This window comes from Varroa destructor, unplaced genomic scaffold, assembly GCF_002443255.2.
Source record: "Varroa destructor unplaced genomic scaffold, Vdes_3.0 BEIS01000005.1, whole genome shotgun sequence".
In the NCBI taxonomy this organism is placed as follows: domain Eukaryota; kingdom Metazoa; phylum Arthropoda; class Arachnida; order Mesostigmata; family Varroidae; genus Varroa; species Varroa destructor.
The window spans coordinates 40,925,102-40,946,565 of NW_019211458.1; the positions used below are offsets into that span (position 1 = coordinate 40,925,102).

At 38.1% G+C, this 21,464-nt stretch overlaps 1 long non-coding RNA gene across 1 annotated transcript; it reads left to right on the forward strand.

The window, feature by feature from the left end:
* Window positions 1-1,451: 1,451 nt before the first annotated feature.
* On the forward strand, window positions 1,452-20,745 carry LOC147755696 (uncharacterized). The gene is made up of 3 exons (XR_015328809.1): window positions 1,452-1,937; window positions 19,399-20,191; window positions 20,401-20,745. It is a non-coding gene; the product is annotated as an uncharacterized LOC147755696 (long non-coding RNA).
* Window positions 20,746-21,464: the final 719 nt, after the last annotated feature.

Genomic DNA, 21,464 nt, shown 5'->3' on the forward strand with positions numbered 1-21,464 from the left:
GCCACCTTTTAAGTGGACCTGATGACAAGTTCGTAACAACATACGGAGACGATCGCACATCTCTAGGAGGTCCTTTTTGAAGCTGCATTCTAAACATATTCTGATTTTATATAGTGACAGAATGTTCGCTGAGTCTGACGTAAGACAGTATTAGATCAGTCTATTGCCTTTTATCCTTTTACTCTGAAGGTACACTGCGATTAAAGTGTATCGCATTTGTTATACCGTTATATGATAGATATGCACATAATAGATACGATATCTATTATATTTCCATGTAACAGAGCTACGTACTCCAAAGGTTTCGCAAATTGTCACAAGTAGTTTTAAATATCCCATTTTAATTTTCAGAAAAGGCTTGTATTATTATCTGAGTTATCTGAACCTTGGTGCCTGGTATTAGTCCATACAGGCGTTGGTTAGATAGATAAAAATAGAAGAAATTTTATCATTTATGGCTTATTTGATGTAACTGAAATGTTGTCTTTCGATCGCCGCAAGTACACGATGCAGGCTTCGCGGAGACGTGTCTTTACTTAGGTTCGATTAAGAACAAACTTTTCAACACCATTTCCTGTGCTCGAATTTGCCGTCGAATTATGACCCAAGGTGCCTAACTTTTGAAGGACTGATGAAAGACCAACTTTTTAATTTCGTAACTAACTCTTCAATATCCTAGACCTGAAGATGCATTCTGATCTTGTGATTTTCTACTCTAAGGCAACGCCATCCATTATAAAGAAAATCGTCGCCACTAACTAACCGAGGTCCAAAAAAAGCGAACAACTCCTTAGATTTGCCTGAACGGAGTAATGTTATTCTTTCAAACTTCCGGTTACATATTTACAACAAACAGATACGATCTAATGAGTCCCGGTCCATCAGAATACGCTGAATGATACCGAGGAAATTTTCCTGTAAACGCGCTCTATCAATAAATCGTCGTTCCTTGCAAAAATCGAATTATGTTTGCATAGGCCACGCCCTGAAAATATATTTGTGTAGGATGCACAGTGGAACCTGGTCGGTATTGATAAACAATTCTTTAAAGCCCACTTTCCTAACTCGTTTGGCTTCGACCACGTTAAAACACTATATTATATAGTATACCATACCCAGTATATGTACAACACAATATATTATTGTTAAACTGTAGTGTATGTGGGCTACATTTATCATGCAGCCGACCTAATATATTTCTTCTACAGTTTTGATAAGAGCGAGGCGTAAGAGTAGGACACGCCCGTTCTGTCTTCGAGGCACGTTATGTCCTGACGAGTAACATTTCTGGAAATAGAAGTGCGTCGTAACACAAAGCAGGACAACACCAATATGCATGATCAATAGTTCTCAAATACGCGCACTGCCATATTTATTTTAGCTACGATGACTATACAAATCGTAAGGAGACGAAGGCACTCAGGTGGGATAAATGCCACCAAATAGATTCAGCTATCGGTTACCACTTCAATAGCGATTCAATTCCGATGTGAACGTGTCCGGGCAACCAGCACGGTCAATTAGAGTGGTATCATGTCGTTCCTCTTTTGTACTGAGCAAATTGCTCGTCGATCTCTTTCCTGCAGAGCCAATTAGAACACGAGATGATGGGAACGTGGTACGCGCAGGTGGTGAGGTACAATATCATTGTGTGTCGCCTATCTGAGATGTTCCTAAGAGGGCTTTGGTTCAGTGATGTTGATCGAATCGTGACTGTTTTGTAAGAAGTGCCCGTCGACCATTTGCTCAAAAATGTATCGGCATAAATTTGCAAAGTATGCATAAATTCTATGAAACAACTCTTCAGTTTAAAGCATCTTGATAGAATAGCCAAAATAGTTTATAGTCGTTATGAATATACATATTAAGTATGTGTATAATGATCGCGTGAACACTTTGGCCCAACAAACCTAAGCATCAGTGCATGTGCTGCAGATGTAAGTTATGGGTTGCTTAAATAGAAAATTTACCTAAAATTAATGCGATTGATGCAAATCGATCTACATGAATTTCACAGTTGTGACTATCTGTGAATCACAAATTTTCCTTGTATGATGGGCAGATAGTCATTCTAAATTACGGCATCTTATTATGCCTCACATCAATATACGTGTACAGCATTCTTTTAAATATAAACGCATTTTCATCGTGCACAGTCAGATTTCGAGTTTTACGTCCAGTATGGCCGCTAAGGATTCCATCAGACAGCTGGTTCCCAGTCTGAAACGACCCGTGTATTTATGCCCAGGTTCGGACTTAGATCACCGTCGAATAGGCACTGTTAGCCTACCTTTCGCACTAGTGATATATTTCGACCTTAAATATAATTGATGCTGTGTAGAAATCTAGGACTGCAAATTTGAAACAAAGTGTGTGACTCAACACACAGCTTCTATGGAGGCTGACGAATTCTTTTTTACCCCACGTTCACATAATTCTAACTACACCCTGAAGTTTTATTTGAGAGCTATTAACATGCAACGAGTATATTATCGGACCGAGTTCCGTATGTGTGGAAGCAGATTCTTCTAGTAAAATGTTATATCGGTGTTACTAATATACGAATAAAGATAAACCGGCACAATTACGACAATCAGTACGATGCCTAAAAAACGCCTTGATTTTACAAAAGATAATATCACTATTTTAGAACTAAATGACTTTTGTATTATGCGATATCTAACTAACTTGTGCTTTAATCACAACGCATCAACATTTGCTAAAAAGGTCACTGGACCTCTTTTATAAGCACAACAAATTGAAAACTAATTGAATCAGATTTACTTCAAATGATGGTTCTTTTTAAAACCTGCCAATAACTAACGCTGCTAAGTTCTGCTATGTTTGCTGTTTACGCAACGGCTGCTACTTACAATAGAACGATCCTATCACAGTAACATTCGTTAAAGACATACGTGTTATTATTAGATAAAAATTGCTTGTATCGTCGTTCGAGGTATATAAATCCTGGTCCTCAGGTTCCAGTGATCCTCGATGCTCCTTATTTACATAGGGGCACATATTCCCATCAAGCTTCAAGCTCACAACCTTGTTATTAATGAATCTATAACAACCAATGTTTGTGCGTTGGTCGTACTGGAGAAGCCTTGCGGCCCTCTGATTATGGTAAAATCAAACTTTTGTTCGCCAATTTTCGACCTTAAAACCTCGCATAATATGTGTCGATTACGCTGCAGTCAAAAAACATACACATTATACTTAGAAAAGGTGCATAAGGTGCATAAAAAGTGCATAGGGAAACTGGACCTCCTTTGAAGCGCTCACCCATTAGATTAATGAACGTAATTACAGTAAAAACATATACGTCTGCCATTAAATGGTAACCCTATCCGGCTAACTCCTAGGCGACTCCGATTTTTATGCAGTATACTTACTTTGAAGGTCTAAAGTTCTAACTAGGATTTGTAGAACAGTTGAATGTATTCGGGACATAACCATTCGAAAAGGGCCAACAGTTCGTAATGAAGAAGTTCGGTCTCTATCGTAGCATTCAGTGCCTTGAAACATGTACTTCTCTTTTCATCGAGAAGATTTCACTCGAGACCCCTGTTACTCTACCCTCCGTAAAATATTAGTTTGAGGGAAATATTTTATTATTGCTTTTAGTCTATACTAATAGCGAGAATACGATTCTGATGTACATCATGTACATGTGCTACAGTACCTGTGATATCGCCTGTATCGTTTATGTCGTCATATACATTTTATTCGTTGCTATCGTGACCTAAATATATCTAGCTAGAAAAATACATATATTAGTGGGATAGTCAACGCTTGTTGGATCACAGACTTGTATATTGAGTCCCGTCTCACAACATATGCAATATATTACGACCGGTCCACGTGCACAATTGACGTCGCGCGTTTGAGCCGTCGTAGGGTTGTTAAGCTGAAGCTTGGTGAGTTCCCCAGTTAACGATTAGGAAAGGCTTATTTCGTCTGACCATTTTTTGGCTGCCGTGGCCTCGATGTTCTAGTCCTTCAACTTCGGTAATTATAGAATGTCCCAGATAGAAGATCCCGCTGCTGTAGTGGTGTGGAGCGTAGCGTACAACTCTGGTAAAACAAGCTATTTCTAAAGCAAATGGGTTCTTCACAGATACTTTGTTGGCTGATGTAATTCCGAAATTTGTAAACGAAATATCTGTTCGTATTGATGTTATAGCTAGTATTAGAGGGAACGTCATCTTCCGTTTGTGCCGGCTTATAATCCGCAATTGGATTCACAAGATCTACTCGAAGGCTTTTCTTACTATTTTCGAAAAAGTCAGCATTTAGATTCTATTAAAAGCGCACGGCTCAAATGAAGCATAGCGAAATCCTACGATAAATAGACTGAATAGTGTACCAATAACTCGTGTATCTTTCGTTGACGACGTTGTTTCACTATCTGAATTATTTAACAGGAAATTATTTATCTACCGTTAGTTTGCCGTCCCAATTATTGACTTCATCTCGCTGTACGGTCTGCTTGAAAGCAACACAATTATGTACAAATCCTACAGTGAAAAAGCCTGACGTCAACTGATAATTATCCTCTATCCACTATTTATTTTGAACTACGTATTGATATAACGAACAACATTTTAAGAAAATACAGATCTATATAGAATCCGGTTAAAGGATAGCAAAGTCACGGTAACACTCGCACAAGCTAAAGTGTGCCTTTAAGATTATTTTTCTAATAGTCGAAAGAGACTCTTTTCGATTTTTAAATACATATAACTGCGGAAGCAAGCATTTCAAAATATACAATTTGAGAAATTGAGCTTAACGTGTCAGTGGAGAATATTAAATTGTGCCTTCTCTACCGCTAGGGGGTCTGCGCTGTACGATCTTGGCGCCACTGACAATCGCTCACATTGATTTTGAGTTTTTTTCAAAGTTGATTTTTCAAAAATGTCTTTTCCCATATATTGCCCCCCACATCTTATTCTGTTATACTATTAACTCTTATAATATTAATATTAGTTTTTCATCACAAGAACCGTTTCGTTACGCGTTAAGCCATTGAACTCGAGTCCACTACTCTGTAGAGAACCAATACATGCATATCTGTAGGCCATATTTATGTATTAATTAAATACAGCACTATTCAATCGATCCGAGAGTTTTACTTATATAACAAGCTACCAATGGCGCGCATAGTAACAGCTACATTTGTGTTCACACGTTGTTTACTCTGAGCGTATGGATTTAGCCATGTACAGCAACGGACAAGCTTAGGTCACGTTATTTTTTTGCTAACGCATGATTACGTAAAACCGTCGACACTGGTTTAAACCGTGCGAATATTTAGATTCCATTGTTAGATAGCATATTACATAATTGACACGAAGCTGCTATTGGCACCAATCGTCTACGCGCACTTATATCTATTGAATGAAGCCGATGCAGTCATTATGGTCGATATCAAAAGAAAGGAAAACAATAGTCAACCTTTTCAAGATAGCTACAGAAGTACATTTGATGCCATTGATTCGTCTGGCTACAACCTTCAGCCCCCGTGCAAAAACAACAACGCAGGAACTGCGACCGTACAACTTTTATACACGCAATTAACATTATGCGAGTCGAAAGTGAACAGCCAAACCTAGACGTTCTATGCTAAAAGTTCTGATGTTGACCTTATGTACGATTATAAGCTACCCTTTACTTTTACTTTAAACTTTAATTATTTGTGCACTTAAGTTTCCATAGAATAAATAACGAACGAACGGACTACATGGGCAACGCATTTCACAAGTAAACAATAATAAGAAACACTGTCCATTGATGAAGATCCGTATTATGACCTTTTTTTCTTAAGAGAGTAACGTTCCATTGGTTTCATTCACTCGCATAATGAATTCCATATATTTACGATGTGTAATACGACCTATAATTAAGAAGTCAAATTTAATTTAAAAAAATACCGTCCTCTATGAAAACAATGCTATGGTAACGTGCCCTGTCGGTAAAGAGTGCCATTGTTCTAGCCCACTTTTCTGTAGAGGAATATCTTTGCTGTAATCTTTGGGTGTTTTTCCGCCCTTGGAATACCGGACGGATTCATGGTAAACATCTCAAGTGCCGAGTTAAACGTCGTTTACCTGTCAATGCCCCGGAGACACCCAACTTGTGTTCCTGACCATCGAACTACATAAATACTGGTTACTTAATAACCCGTATTTATGTCGTTGTTCGATCTGTACTGTCATTTTCATATTCACAGATATTTGTTTCAAGTGCAATTTATTGTATTTTTAAGTCTGTTATTAGCTTCCACTTAATACATATATTAAATGGGTAATATATATATATATATATATATTGGAGTAATAGAATTATGGGGTCCACAGAGAAGTGGGCTTTAAGTGCTGGGCAGCGTTCAAATGCAAGCTTGTTTTGGCAGAGATCCATTCTATAGGTGTCTGAAACAATAATAAATAAATATATATTGAAATTGCAAGTAGAGTACGGGGGATTCTCCTAATCTAATGAAAATGAAAAGCATGTTCGCTGAAACGGACAAAACGGAAATTGGTGCTGCATAAGTTTTTGAAAGCCACTAAAAAATTTCAAATTCTGAACAAGACTAATGCATTTAATCCGAATGTGATAAAGGCATAGGATATATTATTATATTAATTATAAAGGATAATTGCATCAGTTAGTTTTATTTGCAACGGGAAGATATGTGTATTATTATATCGTAACTGGTTAAGTGTAGATGATTTATTAAATTTGAATATATTTACCTGGTTGCACTACGTTTTCTTTTCCGTTGGATACGTTATTTAATATATCGAGAACTACAAGCTTCAAGTTATTTCATATTTGGGGAAGCTAGAATCGTTATATCTATTATGTTCATCTAGTTTATGTCAGTCTAAATGCACGTATGAAATAAACAATCTAGATCTTGGATCGACATAGATATATAGGCGTGAATTCTTGACAGGTTTCCCTTTAAAACCTTAAAGGAACTCTTTGGATTCTAGTTAGGTTTACACACGCAAGAGCGTAGAAGCCGAGATGACATATGCAATCTTTCGAGAAAGAAGGCTTAACAAACACTTCTGAAATCCATAAACCGATGCAGAAAATATTTCCTTTCACGTGTTATTATCGTTTTCTTTGAATGTGAATGTTCAAAGAAGACAAAGTAGAACGTGACGTCGTTTCTTGCTGGATTCTGTCAACGGAGGCTCGAAAGGCATGCTACAAAATCTAACATTGATTTGGAAGTTTGCCGGTCTGCTGATAGACGGATCGTGGAGATAATAATTATACTCAATCTCATCGAGTGCGTAAAACTCAATGGTGTTATGAGCGAGTCTCTAGAAAAAGCACGATAATCGAATAGCAGTGCCCACTGTGGCACTATAGCTAAAGGCGGACGGACGGCTGGCCAAATGTGTGAGTTGGAAGCTGTACATTTTGATTTTTACATTTGATAATTGAATTAAGCATGCTTAAAGAAAATAGGAGGTTTCAACTTTCGATATTACGTCCACTATTTGATATCTATACTGTCGAAGAACACCCTATCTTAGCCTCGGCAGTACCAGTTCTCCGCCGTACAAAAATTCATGAGTACCTGTAACTTCCTTGCAATAATTGCCACTTTGAATAAAGCTATTTTATTAAAATACTTTTCAAATTAATCTTTTGCTTTTAGTAGGCTTGGAAATCTTATACAAGTGCACCTAATCAATTAAGAATAATCACAATAGTTACTTACAGAGACAGCTTCGCTCCATGAGCCCTATACCCTTCACGAGGTTATAAGTAAACATAAATAGATCTTTCTATAATAGCACTAGGTCAGCGGCTCGAATGAAGGTCAAAGATAGTTCTGCATCCAGCTGGTAAATTGTTTGCTTCATTTTTTAGGTACTATAAAACTTAGTTTTAATCAATACGACAACATTAATTTAAGTGTTTGAGGAAATCACTTTTAGCTAAGAACCCGATATTGTTACTTCTGTCTGTGATTATTGCCCATTCATCTCTGTTAGGAGCTTAATATATTCCCCATGATAGCTTATGGGGTACCTGCTGATTTTAGGGAAACACGTTGCAGTCTAGGTTCGAACCCTAGCATACACAAAAGCTTGTTTCGTGGCGTCCTAATAGCTTGCCTAGTAGCAGCGATACCGAACGTAAAATTCGAAACACATAAACGTCTAATACATGCCGCGCATATAAAAGAACACTGGTTAGTTTCATTTAGAACCTCCATCGTTATTGATATAATATAGTGGAACTGGATGGCGCTACCGGATGTCCTGTTCCTTTCTTCAGTAAAACAACGGTAAATTGAATAATGAGCTGTTATTACCCTGTGCACAAGTCGAACTGTGAACGTTGCTTTGAATTTTTTCAATTCAATTCAATTCAATTCTACTTATAAATTCAGTCTGCAATAATCGGAAGTTACCAAAGTGTAAGTTGTGCGTATTTTTATAGTTTGTAATAAAAAAATAAATATCAGATCATTCGATAGACGTATATTGAAAAGCAGCTATGTTTTGCAATAAAACATATCTTACAATATAACAATGTGTAATTTAAATGAAAACGCCTACTATAACGTTAAAAAACGGCCAGTCGTATGCGATCGCAAGACATCAGCTGGCAGCGCTTTAATGAATCGTTCGTGCAATTTAGTTTTATCAGCAATTCTGTAGTTTTCAATAGCAACTGGGATGGCCGCCCTTTCCGTTCAATAGCTAGAACTGCAACACGCATCTGTCAGCGCCGCAAATTATATTTGAAAAAGCACCAAATACAGCAACGGAATCGATACTATGGCTAGTAAAAGGAGCATACACTCTACCCAAAAGATCATGTTCATTTGAATTGTTGCCGTAGCAATTAAAATGAAAATGTTACCAGTACAAAAAGGCTCGATGGGCAGACACGTCTGAGCTATAATCCTGAACCTGAATGGTGTAATGAGACATACGGGGACTGCACGCGGACAATTAAAGCCCTGTGAGTTGTTCTTCGGAGAATCCACGAATGAACAGACAATGTGTCGTACAAAAATAACTACAGCTGGTGCAAGCCTAAGCCATAGACAACTGTGGAAGAATCTATTTGGTATAAAAAAGCACAGAGATAATACAGCTGAAGGAGGCAGCGACTAAAAAAAACAAATTCATAACATGTGTGCTGTTTGCAGTGGTTTTGTGTGGCTCGTTCACGTTGGTAAAGGTAGACGAAAAATTTAAACATTCTCCCTACATCGATAAGGGAAAAAGGTCTTTGAGGAGTCTATTCTAGGCAATATCCAATGATGACTGAACGTTGCGCGAGCTGAATCGCTAGTATTTAATGTATTCGCTGGCGAAATGCACTAAAACATCCAACGGTTAGTTAACCTATTTGGGTAGAATCAGAACAGATTTTTTGTTTTTACTCAATGTCTCAAATACAGTGAGTTCATGAAAAAGACCGTATGTGCTGTTATCGCCTACGTTACCGTTATAGGTCTATCGGGATGATTAGTTAAGTCTAAAATATTCATTAGTGTTCACTTATATCCTATTATATAATAAGTATAGTGGTCCCGTTTTAACTTCCCGCTATTCAATAAATTGCCTACGTAATTGTTGGGCCTACATTGATTAGAATCGTAGAGCAAAAGCACGCTGCGCTAGTAATTCGATGGGCTAAATTAACAAGAATTTTATTATTAAATAATGGGAATATAACGTGATAAATCAAAACATCCTAGGTAACAAAAGACGATGAGCAAGAAAGAAATATCGATCCTGTAACTCGCGTTTCTCATTCTGTAGCCCAGACAGTTCAATAGTCTAAATATAATAATAGGTGCTAAGATGACCGCTTTTGTAGCTGGAATAAAAATTCTATGATCAAGTAAAATCCCTATGATTACATGTAATGCGCATATGCATGAAAACATTATAAACAGTACCGCTATATCAATACGTGGTACTACTGCCGCTTTGAAGAGGGTATTTACTTCTATAATATAATTGTTCTAGTTAAAAAGTGAAGGTATTGCCTTTGATAAGAACAAATCAGTTGCTACCGGCGTATAGCCAACTAAGGCGAAGATAAGGGAAGATTCTGTTTGTAAATCATCTGTTGTGTGAAACCGTCGTTATACGAATACGATTTGCCAACGGTGACAATTGTAACACTTTGATCTCCCGATAGCTCTTTTCACACTTAAATAGACAAGCCAGGTAAGCACCTTACAATGAATAATAAGCAGGACCTTCTTTTCTGGGATCTGAGAACACGGAGGCTTGCCAGACCTATAATTCTGTAATATAAAATATATACTTTATATATCAGTGCATTATGTTTTCTTTTCTCATTATATGGCTTTTTGTTTTTGCACTTTTTTTGGCATTAACGTACCCGTTTTTTTTGAAAACCTTTATAGTGTATATAGCCCGGCACTCTGAACGGCTGTGTAAACCTGTACTCTTTATTATCACAGTTAATCAGATCATAAATGGGTTTATTTAGTAGATCTGATTATAGAAATCGCTACCTAACCTGTGACGCTTTCTACGACGCAGAAGCAATCGAGGTCACATGGACCTAAATCTAGAGAATATAAAGGCTGAAGTTAGATTCTGTGATTTTGAAGTGGTCGAGTGCCGTGCTATGTGCTCTCTGCATATCTATGAAACTTCTCAGGGCTATATATTAACATGAAGTGCTTTTTTTTTTTTTCGAAAAATATCTTTTTGACAAATAGCCCTAATATTTATTGCTAGTATGAGCATCAATTTGCGATATATTTGACACTGTCTCCGAAGTCCTAGACGTTTCTTGTGTGTGCGATATCGAAAGGAACGACTAACATCAGACAGCTGCGCTGAAACTGACCTTAACGTTTCAGAATTGGGAATTTTTATTTAAACTATAACGTATTTTCGGTATAGAAACAGGAAGCGAATAATGATGGATTACAGGCTCCGTCAGACAAAACTTCGTCGTTCGATCAAATCAGAAGGCGTATGAACAGTTGAAAGCTGATCGATATATTGTGTTTAAATTATTGTATGTAACACGTGCTGTTTTAACGATAGACATTGCTTTAAAGGTACTTCGTAAGAAACGTAAGAAAAATACATTTGAACGAAATGATTTGAATTAAGTTAAACTTGTTCAGCTTTGTTTGTCTTCGAAAACATAGTCTTTCACGTCAAAAAAGCCTAAAGGTTGCGTGAGTCATCCAATCAGTCTGTCGCGCTATGCGACAGCAATGAAACTGTCACAGATTACTCAGCTTGGCGCAAAAAATATTATGCTCTGATAGTTACCGTCATTACGTACTGCAATTTTTCGACTCAATCCTTTATCAAGTCGCATAGCGCTCGAAACATATAATTCTATATTTATTTTTTTTACCCGCGCCATAAAAAGATAGTAGGAATTTTATACATAGACTAAATGGCGATTTTCGTAATATGGTGGCCAGCTTTCTTGACTTGGCCACATAAAATGAGTAATATTTAGGAAAGATGAGCACTGTTCAGATAATATATTATGCTATCCAATAAATTATTGCGATCTGTTATAATTAGTTTTCGATGCACATCAACCGCATGCGGCTTGTTAAACTAGTAAATAGTTTTTTTTTTTTATTTTTCTGTAAAATGAAGATCCCAAACGTTAGTTTGTGAAAAGTATTATAAGAATACCTACCTCTACAGGCTCATGATTAATAATATAGTATACAATGTACTAAAATCCATGCTTACAGGTCCACATAGATAGAGTTCAAAATAATTAGATTGCTATCTGGTCAATCAAAGTCCACTGCATTAACTCAAACTTTTTCCTTGCTCCTGATATTGAATTTGCCATTGGGATGAAGACGAAAAAAAAATACACACAAATAAATCAATCTATCGTTCATTCTGGAGTTCGCTTCTGCGTTGGACTAATACTATATTTAGCAGTTTGTATATAGTGTGCCGTACTGCCAATTGTTTGGTGGTAACTCGTTGCTAATGGATAATTTGTAGCCATACGTGATTAGGATAGCGCCACGAAAAATCACTGTCTCCAAACAAATATATAGCATGCCGACGATAAATAGTAGCTTATTTTTTTCAAAGGTTTGCACTTTACAAAACATCGTACAAAACTGACGACACTACAAGTCGTATAGAGTTAGATACTTGCATTTGCTACACATGTCGTATTACCTGATAGGGCATGAAAATTGTGGACTGGATTTATTTACAATATGGGCTGAATCATCAAAATAATTTAAAAAAAAACGACCGATTGAAGCTATTAACTGTACGCCATATGAACACTCGAATAAACTTTTTCTTGCGTCACAGTTGATCGGTTGGAACCACCATAGCCGTAACAGATATATAAAAAACAGACCTTGCTAAATTCTGAACCGTCACAATATGGCGTTAGGCTGCAGCTGCGTTAAATTTAACAGATGCACATTACACTTGACAGATAAGCGTATATACCAACTGATTCTGCATGTAGAACAACGAACAGGTTATATAAATTTTGCTTGCTGCACGGACAGGTAGTGAGGTCCTTATATTACGAGTGATGAGGTACCAACGCTCGACTGAGACTATATATGTATATAGTATATAGAAGGCGTGTTTCAACTGCAGTTTTTGAGCTGAGAAATTGCTTGATAGCTGTAATAACAACAGAGACGGGTTTTATGCTCGAACAACTCCCGAAACACGACTCCACAAATGTTTGCGCTGGTATTAGGTTTTGGCTGGTGTAGTATGTGCGTCTCTGATGACTCTAGGATATTTGGACCAATTTTATGAATATTTTGAATGATGTCGACTGTATTAACTTATGTAAAAGACCTTGAGACATAGAGTGTTTATCTAAGAAACACTGATCTAATGCACGGCTTTCATTGCCGTCAATTGCAATCTATGGCGATCAACGCAATTATCGACAAATTCACGTTTCATAAGACAGCAGAGTTATATCGAATGCAGGCGAAGCGTGTCTCGAATATTTCTAAGAAGGGACTAGGAATCTACCTTGGGATTGGACCGACACTGACAATACTTCCAATATTATGACGGAAGCAAATTGATTTGACCGCGCAACACTTGTCTTATGATTCGCTTATGATGAATGTAGAAGGTAGCTTGGTACCAACTCTTGAGAATGTTGTGCCACGAGATTAATACTCGCTTACAACAACCCCATCACCATCGTTGTCATAATCATGACCATAACAGCATATACACAATGACTCCATCCTTCAAGAAAACATCTTTTTGATAACAGATAGTGCGAGCTTTCAGCAAATGTTAACAATTCCAAATTTCTCATACTGAAATGCCTACTTTTGTGCAACAAATTAGAACGAGGAAGCTACCAGACTTATTGAATATTGTGAATCTTCGTGCAGGAGGAATTCATTATTACCGCTAAGTCGAATACTTGGTACTACATTGTTATTCAACGCTGTGTGATGAAATATTTTGCGCTGAAAGGTGTACAGGATTGTGTTGGCATAGATATCTTGCCTCGCTCGTTTACATACTTCACTCTTAAAAAAGCAACAAAATTAGTCTGGCGCGGCTATTATTATTTGTTTCCTTACATATATTAAAAAAGCATCGTTATTCACTTAAATACACATCTTTACTAGTGGTGGTCCTAAAATGCCTGCTTACTTGGAAATGGATTGCTTATTTAACGAAAACAACAGAGAGATAAACCTATTCACACATCTCAACACAACCTCGGTTGGCGAACTCTTAAAACGCTTGCCTAGGGAGTACCAGAGCACAGCTCGCGGCCCTATAGCCGACCACTGAGTGTTCTTGCAAAAGTGACTTACAGTAACCCAGTATTGAATTCTAGGCATAACGGATACAAAAATGAAACGAGGCTTACTATTTATTGATTGAATATCTTCATTAAGTGACGTATATTGCATGATCTCTGCTAACGTAATTCCTAAATGCTTCGTGTTCCAGCGTCCGCAGGAGCCAGTCGACATTGCATTTGGTGGCTCTTGATGCGAGCCCACTATTATATAACGATTCGATTGTAGGTGTGGATATAGCTGTCCTTAATTTAAAGCAATTTTTAAGCTTAAATTTCTCAGAAAGCGTCGGTGACGAGCAGAGACAACGTCCACTGAGTGGTTCCGTATAATTTATTTCAACTCGGTTGTATACCTTTTTGGATGCTCAGTCTTAACAGGATTCTAGTTAATTCAGTTCTCCTTATTTGATCACTTATGTTATGCACTATAGATCACAATGGAGGGGTCCTATTAGGGAACCTGTTAAGTGCTGATCAGAGCATGCACAAGTATGGCGACTGTTTTCCTAGTAAGGTAATATTCTTTGGTTCCCGCGATTTGGGATTTCGCAAGCGGAAGATACGAATGAAAACAGACAAGCATCCATTAACGATAACTCTAACTCGTTGTTATGGTAAGGCATAAAAGAGTAGTATGTCTTTACTGCTCGGTTTGGCCAATTGCCATTTAACAGACAAGGGTCTGTTACCTTGTCATTCATACTAGTTTTATACATCTGTGTTGTTATTGGGAAAATAGAGATTTAAAGCTAAGTACGAATGCCCTACATTGCGGAAGACAAACTCCATGTTGGAGGGGCAGAAATTGTCGCTTATAACCATTTTACTCATTTATATGTTAACCATTTTATTTAATTCAGATGTGAAATAATAATTGAATATCATTAGTAATAATTATTGATCAGAATTGGGGATCGTTTGGCACATTTCGCTCCAGCACAGTATACTTCGTCATGCCTAGGTGGGCGCTTCACGTCGGGACGTATAGTATTTTCCGCCTCGCGCATCTAAACAGCAAACCATAATCATCAAAATGGGACCAGAGATGCTTTAGAGATGGATTGCTATTGGAACATATGCAGTCATATTTCTCGAAGCACTTGGTTTTGCCATGATTGGCTTCGTAACACTTACAACTACAAAGGAAGAGATTTCGAATGAATATGCTTGTTCCACTTCCTGCTTTGAAGTTGTTTCAGTACCAGCATTTCGGTGCAGCAGAGAGTCACCTCTTAAAGACAGGTGAGGAATTTTTATTCAATCAAACTTTATTGTAATGGGTCGCAGGTCCTGGTCCAAGCTACAAAATTTCCACACAGCCAGGTCCTTATATTAGAACAAGATTTAAGTTATCTTTCGAAGACCGCAGGCGCCATCAATTTCCACCGGATCAAGCAGGCCTACAGGGATAAGAGTCTATTGGTTTAAGAAATCTTTTATTAAAAAATGCTTCTTTACTGGAATCTGTCGTTGGAATCTTACGGGAAGCCCTTATAGGTCCAGGATCGTCGTAGGAACCGATGTTTTGATTCCATTTACCAGACTCAACAACTTAGCAATATTGGCCAGGAAGGCAGCATCATATTTCTCTTTCTATGATTGGAACAGTTTTTTCCTACTTGATTTCTTTTGTTCTGTTATGGTATAGACAACAGTGCGAATAAATCGTGCGCAGCACGTACCGTTGTCACTTGAATTTCGCAATGAGCGCTAGAAAAGAACATCTTGGTTAATCCGCCCGTTCCGCCGGCATAACAAGGCATATTATTCGAAAAATGTCTTTTAATAACGTCACCTAACTGTTCGTCGTGGGGCTCAAACATTGTGCAGATTAAGTTATATCTGATGTCACACAGCGAAATATGTCTAACGTTCTTGTTTGTTTCTAGCATAAAATTAATTCGGGCAAAAGCTAATCAATTCTTTAGTGACCCATCACAAAAGTCAGTGAGTTATAACTGTCAAATGGAATGGCAGAGCATTGATAGGCGATCTATGCGATTTCTCGCGAACCACGAATCGATGCTATGCGACGAGTATGTACGAACGGTACCCGTTCGAGTGCATCATGTAGTCATAGAGAGGCGTCGTGGGTCGGGTACTGTTTGAGCCCCATAAATTAACATTCTTTTTTCGTTAGCGTATTAAACAATTGTCTACTGTCCTATTCATTATTGCTTGTTACTCGTACGACTGGTGTTCATAGTAACTATTCTAGCCAAACTGGCTGTGGCCCCAGATCGACATTTGGATGCTTCACATCAGTGGTGAAAAGCTCCGACCACCAGCGATTCGTTGACATCTAATTAAAGGAATGAATTTTTACTTCATTTCAAATCACATTACTACATCGTCATCAGACGCTGTCGTGCAATCGAATAGTTATGTATGTTATAGCAAACCAATCTCGATCCCTTCCATTTGATGATAACAAAGTCAAGCTGGAAAATTGTTTGACGGTATGGAAGCAAATAGATTTGATTGAATAAAACCAGTCCCTGACTAAATTGAGTACGACGGAATTGTCACGGCTAACAATCTAATTTGCGACGACCAGATATCGGCCAGAGAGTTTGTAGGCTAATTTTAGCTGAGATGATCATGTTACCAATCTATTACGCCAAACATCGTATGATGCCAGCGCAGCTATATTTTCCAATTCGTCAGCGAGGTTTCTGTTTACATAGACCGCACACACGTCTACGAGGCGGTTTTGGTGGCGTGCCTGAGTATCCATGTTATCAAGTGGACCTAGAGCATTTGAAGCCCCCGATATGGCAACAGGATCCATTTCCTGGGCCCGTACCTCCAAGCAGGCGTCCGATATTTCAATCAGGCGATAACATTTACCCATTTCTTTACGGCGTAGGGGCAATTGTTGGACTCGGATTTGTGAGCATCGCGGGCTACTTACTTTATAAGTACTATGACATTGGAATCTCATCAGAGCAGAAAGAATAGGTCACCTTCAACCTTTGGCTCTTCTTGGCTAGACAAGATGAGTAAAACGTTGTTTGCTCATATTACGTATCATTTTCGCTACGGCCGACACGCCGTAGCGCCGAGCTTATCGACACGAGCCGATAAGCTCGAGCACCGTCGACGTCAACATTAGCAGGAAAAGCAAAATGAAGCATATTGTTTGTGCATGCCGTTCGTCTATATTGTGTATATGAGCCTACCGCGCATATAGCTATCAACAGCTAAAAATTCGAATCAGTTTTTCTCATTGTTTCTGCGTCGTAACTGGGCATAAGTTGTGTAATGGATAGCCCTCCTAAATATAAGTTCACTAAAAGGGGCTACTGTATCGGTATAACAGCAGATGACAACTTTAACAAGAGTATACGAAGTAGATGAATAATATTGTAAGGTTGTTTCGAGCTTCATTTACTGCACCTGCGACAATAGTTACAGCAGTACGTGCCCAGCAGAACGGTGCACGCCAATGCAATGGAGTGTAGTCTTCACTGTGGACACTTCTCTTTGGAGGACACGCAAAAAAAAATGCAATACTTCAATAATCAGTTTCGTCACGCCACGCTACGGTCGGATCCATGTCTCGTTAGATCAGCATGTAAAATGGACGCAGAGAGCCTCATTCGAGACACGTAATAGCCGTTGAGAACAAACGGTTATCGTAGCAGAAGGCCCCAGAACGGAAGAGTGGATGATCACTACACACGAGTCATTGCAACGCGTACCGTATTGTTGCGGTATATAAGATGGCCAGCGACGCCGAACAGATAAGTGACATTATCGCGATCAAAAAACAAATTTTGTATATGTATAGCAAAAACAATTTCTTGGCGTAGAAAATAGATCTGAAGAAACATACTGTCGATGAGTTGGGTTTTTATTTGGCTAGATACCGACTATCGGTAGTCGGCTCAGCAATGGATCTCGCCGGACGTGCTAAGCTCTGCGGTGCGTACAGCTATCTGAGTAGGCGTGCGAAACGCCCATAGTAACCTCAAAATGAGGAATATGCTAAGATCGTATTTTTAAAAGTATAGGATACTGCGCTGCTAACAATGTAGGACATAACGAAGGTGGTTTATCTTGCTACAGTTTTGTATTAAGAATATACTAAATGGCACTATTAATGAAACGTCATGTCTGAATGGTCAATGAGAATCTGCTGTTTCTGTAATACAGGAAAAGATTCAATGAGGTGTTATACGCCGCATGCGACGGCAGCTGGCAGTCGTTTAACGGAATCATAATTAGGTCTTCCCGCATTTTTTTTTACAGGAAGCGGATCGTAGCCATTCCACTGCGCTACAGCTGTAAAATAACTCATGTGTATATCAATATTCGATGGAAATGCTTTTTGAACGTGAATTTATTAAGTTATTATTCAACAAACGTGTTTAAATATACGCGGATGTTGAATTTTATTTGTTACACAATTATGTTATAGGACATTACATTAACTTGTATATGTTAGCAAATTAATTTTTTGGCTTCAGACTGAAGCACACAGCATTTTAAATCGTACGTGAAGGATGCTTATGAAAAAAGAAAACGCCAAATTTGTCTCGTTCTGCATCAAACGAAGATAGGCAGTATTCAACATATATTAGCATCTGTATTTAACCCGAAAACGCTTTCGTTGCATAGGTTTCTAACCAAATTAGAAAAAAACATGTGCTTCATACAGTTTTGTTATCTTAATGGACATCTTCGATTAAACAGGTTAATCCAATTGTATACAGAGACACTTGGCATGTAGATTATTGAAAGAGCGCAATATTATTTGCTATTTGTTTTCCTATGCTGTTCTAGTTAGCGCGCGCAGATCTGCTGCGACAACTAGGGACCATTTTCTCTAAGTGATTTAATCGTAGAGAGGGGTCGGCTTTATCGCATACACAAATCACCGTACCGAATCTGTACCCGTAATAGCGTAGCGGGTGACGTGGTTGTGTGCTAAACCTGAAGACACTCTGTGATCTAAATTCGAATTCGAAGTTGGATACACAATTTCTCGCTGGAAGCCAGCCATCTGAATTGATGCCTAACGGTTTCAATAACGGATGTAAAGCACAGAAATACACACCATATCTGATTACGCACCTTTAGTGGACTTTTTTTGTGCTCGTTTGTAGCATGACAACACTAAAAACTTAGAAGAGAATATAAAAACCGAATTCTGAAAATTTCATCTTTACGGTTTCGATATAAAATGAAGTGTGAAATGCTATGCAAGTCCGGAAAATGGAGCCGAAAATGTTCAGATTTAAAAGGCCTTTTTCGAAAGGCCCTTTACTCAAGTTAGTTCCTGGTGCTGAACTTCTGATATCGTTTACGTTTTCATTTCTGCTATACCATTTGGATTCCTTGAGGAAAAATCCTACATTACGAAGATCTTCGCCTAAGAACTTCACAAGATTCGGCGTCTAAATCGCTGACTAAACGCGAGGCATAGCTGCTTATTCCTAGAATTTTTAACATACTACTGTTCATAATTCGAAGCTTCTATGCCTGTCTAACGCAAAAAAAAACTTCTACAATTCTATGATTATCTTGGACTTCTAATCGAATTTTAAGAAATAAAAAACGTGATATAGCTATGTGTACTCCTACAAATATCTTCGAGCAAAAGCGAATTAATCACGGAAACAGTGCCCGGCTGTGTGAAGAGCGCATCGGAACACCAGCTCAAGGACAAGCGGGGTGCGACCACGGAGGTTATTGACCTAATCAGGGAAGCGGTAATCAAATTAACGCCATACATCTATCTGTTGTAAAGTCGTTCACAGCTAATTCCACGACGTGACCCAAGATATCATATTCTAGTCCTGTGTTTTCTATACTGGACGAGTGTATGAGATAAACGCCTTAGATATTTTACTAGTATTACTTCTGGAACGGCTGGAAAAGGTAATGATGCTAACGTGTTTTTGTAGATAAAATACGCCGATGAATCATAGCAACCGATGACTGATCCTTCCAACCGGTACAGTGTATGTACATACTACACGTTCGCATGTTTGCCGGCTGTTAACGGACTGGTAATGAAGAAACGCAAGATAATTGCAAGACTTCCTGTATATGCCGATCAATCTTTAAGCGAATTGTGTCTGAATATTATACCCTCATTTTGCACTGTAACTAAGAATAAATAAGAAAAACTTCATTTTTCTAAGACCTAGAAAATCAATCCCAGTACATACGTTATTATTAAAATTCTATACGCACGTCAGACCGAGACGTACGCTGATGAGCTGATACAGAGAACCCATAAAAATTCATAAGCATTATTTGAAGATTATAGTGGCGGCTTTTGATACAACAGCGTAACGTCCTGCGCATCCTGTCACAAAATTCGTGTACAAATCAGGTACAACATGCTGTTTATGCATTAGACTTTCACAAAAAATACTATCTACTTATGGTTCAGATTCGAGAACCAATACTAGCCTCTGAGAATTATTGTAGCCGATAAAGTCTTCTCTTCCTCGTCCCATGTTAAACGCATTTTACTATGTTCCTTCGGCCAAAGGGATCAGGGTTAACTAACAACAGAGCACTCTTTCTGAGAACTTTTAGGTGTCTTTATGATCAGCGGATATAACACTATACCGCGAAAAGTCGTTAACAGGCGGCGATGATTTCTGTTGTGCCTTAGCTTTTGTACGCGGAGTCATTTCTATTAACTGACAACAGGTAAACTTATAAAAATCCCAAGTACTTCAACAAAATGTTAAAAAAATTAGTTTGGAAGATATAGTCAGATGCGGTAAAATTTACTTTTTCTCCTCTTTTGTTGTTATATTTTTTATGTCTTCCATCTTTTACTATCTTTACCGATTTTTTTGCAAGCTTCTACTTTAATTATTAAAAGGATGCCTTCAAAAGATACCGAAATTGACACCTATTCTAGAGTATGAACTCAACACGACGTGTTAGAATATGTAGAGCGGTGATTGCAGGCTCATAGAGTATAGAAATAGCTAACGGCAAATAATACCTAATCATCAGCGTATGAAGAGCTGAACAAGAGGTAAATTAAATAATGCCAAGAGTTATTCACTAATCAAATACATTAGAACATTGTTAATGATTTTCGTTCTAGTAGGGCCTAATAAAGCTAAGCCCCTTTTCATGAAAATGGAAGGATAAGCCCATCCATATGAAGACCTAATAACACCATGAACGTGTACAATAGTTGATCCGTCATTCGGAAGGAGTGATGCCGTAGCGTTTCTGTTTTAATAGGACTATCCTAGTTTGCAGTAAGCTAGCAGACATTATCAACTTGCAACCTGAAGGTCTTGTAATAACTTCGTGACTTCCATGGTACAGCTTGAACGCCGATCGTAAGGATGCTATCGACGAAGGTCATACGTATATGTTAGTTTATACAAAGTAGACAGGGTACAAGTCAACATACCGATTTCAATAAATCAAAAATAAAAAGACCAGGTTAATCTAAGTCGATTCATCACACATTTTCCAAACCTCAGATCATGTTCTATCGAAGTTCCTTGATTTCTAGTTTAGGAAGCTTGGCATCTTTCGCAAAACTCGTTATAACTAGTAGTTGCCGGTTCATTACTTGGGAGATAATCGCATTACTCATACGCTTCGTAGGACGATGATCGTAGAACGTA